Consider the following 4,554-nt stretch of genomic DNA (forward strand, 5'->3'; position numbering starts at 1 on the left):
GTGCACTTTAAGTGGGTTAGAAGAATGGGGTCTTTTATTTAATTAAAAGGGGACATGTTCTTTTAATCAAATAATGAACTTAGGATAGCATAGTCAAACTATAGGTTATAATCAAATAAATTGATTATTAGCAATTTTGGAGACTCTTATGTGCCAAGATCAATAGGTTCCTTGGGCTCAATCAAAAGTAATCATTTATCTTGAAAATAGCTAGGAAAACTACCAAGTATCTCATCCTTGGGCACCTCAAAGAGGTTTTCACCCTTGGATACATCTTTATTTTTACTATTTTAGGCTCTAATACCACCAAAAAGTGGTTTTTGCCATCAGAGCACATCATTGTCATTTTTATTTGTATTTTGTGACTGTGGTACTTGATATCTATTTTAGTCATGTAGATAGCTGGCTCCCTAGTAGAAGTGACTATAGGTTCAAGGGCATTAAAGTAGTAAGAAATTTGATATTCATTTTGAAATGATAACGTCTTAGGTGGTTGTCTTTGTATAGACCAATCAATGAGATCAGGGTGCATGAACAATAGTGAGGTGGATGATTTGAGGTTTTTAATGTGAAAGGAATCATCTCTAGTGACAAGAGGGTTAGAATCTATAAGAAATTGTTCAAAGGTACCCAAATTGGGGCAATCCCTAAGAGAATCACTGTAGTCAACTTAAGCAAGTTGAGAATCAGATTCATCAAACCCTATAATAGACTCATCAACTACATTAGTTTGATTAGTATAGATGTATATAACATCCATCTCCAACTCATGAGATGCACCTGCAAGAGAGTCCCACTCATATTTATTAGAGTGAGTGCTTTGATAATGAGCTATAAGGTGAACAATATTCCTTCTAATTCCATTCCTATTAGGATCCTCTACATATGACTCACCAAATCCTAGATGTCTAGAAGTGGAAGAATCAACATTATGATTATTATTTGGTTCATCTTCACCCCAAAGAATGGAAGTAGAAGGTACAAAATCCTCATCTTCATAAGTGGTGGTAGTGATAGGTTTAATCTCAGCTTCTAAATCACTAGCAGTGGAAGGTTCTTCATCATAGATAGGGGGATTATTGTTAACATCATAGCCCAAACATCCCTTAGTGTGAATCATGGGTTCAGTGAGCATATTTACTATCAGTCAAAGGTGAACTTGAATATCCCATTTATCTTAGGAACTCATAGCCTTGCCATATCTCTTAGGAGAATTAGGAGTTGGGAGCATGACTTTTTTAAATGTATCTATATACACTAAAAAATGGTTCATGCCTACTCTTTCACCAACTTTGCATCCCAATTTGTCTCATTTTCTTATTTCACCAACTTTGATCTTTTGGCCAACTTGATCATTATTTAATCAAAATGAACATCATCTCAAAAGAAATCCAAAACCATTTTCAATGTCATCTTATCATCATCGGCCCTTTAGGAATTGTAATGTCCTTTAGTGCCTTATCAAATTCATTAATACATGTCATGTCTCCTTGGCATATAATCAATTCAATCCTTGACATTGTTGAGTCCTTTAGTGTCTAATCATATCCTTATTCAATCAATTTAATAACATTGACTGTGTCTATTGATGTTATTGTGATCAATCCTTTCAACCAATCTTGTGGTATTTACAATGTTCATTAAATATCATATATCATCAACCCTTGTCATGTGTCCTTGACAAGTCATCATTTCATTTCATTCATCTAGCGTCATTTATTTAATTTGATCATTTCTTTGGCCCAATCGAATATCATCACATTTTATTTGTATTTTCATCACGATCCTTCAATAGGGTTATCTTGCCTTTATTTCACCATCTTGGCCAATCAATTTGTTAATTTTTCCTATAGGATTAGATAACCCATAGTCTATTCATGTGTCTTAATCATTAATTTACTAACCTTTCTCAATTAATTAAGCTTTATTAATTAATTGACTCTATTTTCATGAATTATGAGAATTCCTAATTTGCTAAATTTTGATTCTAATTTCCTATTTCCCATTTCCCATTTTCTATTTTCTTAATTTCCATATTTCCTAATTCCTAATTACCATTTTAGAGGAATTGTGAGTTTTTAAAATTCAAAATTTCCCACTCGTACACATTCCAAATTTTTAGCTTACACCGCTTACATCTTTCTATGCATTTTTTTTACACTTTCTTCTTCCATTTTTCTTAGGGTGGGGTCCCGTGAGGGGGGCCTCAGGATCTATAGATGCTAAAAAATGGTTCGTGCCTACTCTTTCATGACCTTCACATCCCAATTTGTCTTATTTTCTGATTTCACCAACTTTAATCTTTTGGTCAACTTGATCATCATTTAATCAAAATGAAGATCATCTCAAAAGAAATTCAAAACCATTTTCAATTTCATCTTATCATCATCGACCCTTTAGGAATTTTAATGTCCTTTAGTGCTCTATCAACATTCATTAATACATGTCATGTCTCTTTGGCATATCATCAATTTGATCCTCGACACTTTTGAGTCCCTTAGTGTCTAATCATATCCTTATTCAATCAATTTAGTAACATTGACTGTGTCTGTTGATGTTATTGTGATCAATCCTTTCAACCAATCTTGTGGCATTTACAATGTTCATTAAATTTCATATGTCATCAACCCTTGTCACATGTCCTTGACAAGTCATCATTTCATGTCATTCACCTAGCGCTATTTATTTAATTTGATCATTGCTTTGGTTCAATCCAATATCATCACATTTTACTTTCATTTTCTTCACAATCCTTCAATAGGGTTATGTTGCCTTTATTTCATCATCTTGGCCAATCAATTTGTTAATTTTTCCTATAGGATTAGATAACCCATAGTCTATTCATATGTCTTAATCATTTAATTTACTAACCTTTCTCAATTAATTAAGTTTTATTAATTATTTGATCCTATTTTCATGAACTATGGGAATTCCTAATTTGCTAAATTCTTATTCTAATTTCCCATTTCCCATTTTCCATTTTCTATTTTCTAAATTTCCATATTTCCTAATTCCTAATTACTAATTACCATTTTAGAGGGAATTATGAGTTTTTAAAATTCAAAATTTCCCAGTCTTACACATTCCAAATTTTTAGCTTACACTTCTTACACCTTTCTATGTAATTTTCTTCTTCCATTTTTCTTAGGGTGCGGTCCCATGAGGGGGGCTTTAGGATCTATTTCTATGGAGTGGAAGGCCCCACGAAGTAAAAAGAAAAATGCTACAAGATTAATTAGAATATTTTCCTCAAAAATAGTTGGTGCAAATTTGAGCAGGTGGAAAAAGCAGGGGGCTAGAAATTGCCCCACCATCTTAGGCTTTTTGTTTGCCACTTGTCAAGCATATATATTTTGCAATTGTAATCAATACAATTTTATAATTATTTAGTCATGTAAATTGACAATGCTATATAAAATAATTCTTGAGACCACCAACTTCAATGAATTGTGGAGCTTGAACTTTTAAGCATAAACTCACTTCAAAATTCATGGACCTCCTAGTTAAAAATGATTCTAAAAAGTCTCAGTAGTGCCCATTGAGTATTTTTAGGAAGCCTCCCTCCATGGGACCACACCCTTACAAATTTCTATGCACAATTCTTACACAATGTCATAATTTGTCATTCTGTGTCATAATTTTCCAAATTTTACCTCTTTTTCATAGCAAATTTCTAAGTTTCACACATGACTATGAAATATTTCTCTTTTCTATTCTTTCTTTCTATTTCTTGCATTTGGCTTCAAAATCCTATAAATTGAGCCATTATGCACTTGTTTTGGCTAACCACATTCTTCTAATCACGATCCAAGTATTCTCGTTATCATATCATCATCTTTCTTTCAATTGTAGGTGCATCTTTTCAATTGGAGCTACATCAACATCAACTCTATGGAGACGTAAGGAAAAAATTGGAGCATCATGTGAAAGGGGGTGTTTTTCATGTTTATTTATGCATCTTCATTTCAATGGCTTCAATGGTAGACTAGAATGGCTTGCATTTCTTTGAAATTTTGTGGTTGTTTTCATTATAAAAATTTACCTATTTTCTAGTCTTACATTTGACGAACTTGATGTAAAACATGCATTCATAAGGGAGAGGAAAGAACAAACAATTTTCTACAAATATTTTTCTACTTGCAACATATCTTTATTAATATATTATCTAAAAGTAATATCTCATCTCTTATGGCTGGATTTTTTTGTCATACAATAAATAATCAACTGCATTTATCATTGATGGGCTGAAAACTAAAAATAAACAAGAGCTACGTGTAGTTGGAGTCCCTGCCTTAGGTAAGAGTAGGAGAAAGTATTTGTTGGGCTGGAAATCTGCACAATGCACATAATTAAAGTTATAACACCAGTGTGAATTCAATTAAAGGGAAAACATAAACGAGGACAATGGTGTTGTCAATTATATTTAAGGGATTGTGAAAGTATCTTGTTCTATGAAACAAAACCTCTTGTGGGGTAAACAGATACATCCAAGACAATACTCACTCTTGAAAGAAAAAATAATATTTCACTTATGTGTGATGCATGGAACATAAG

Source organism: Cupressus sempervirens, chromosome 10 (assembly GCF_028749045.1).
Source record: "Cupressus sempervirens isolate cs-2001-9-10 chromosome 10, ASM2874904v1, whole genome shotgun sequence".
NCBI lineage: Eukaryota > Viridiplantae > Streptophyta > Pinopsida > Cupressales > Cupressaceae > Cupressus > Cupressus sempervirens.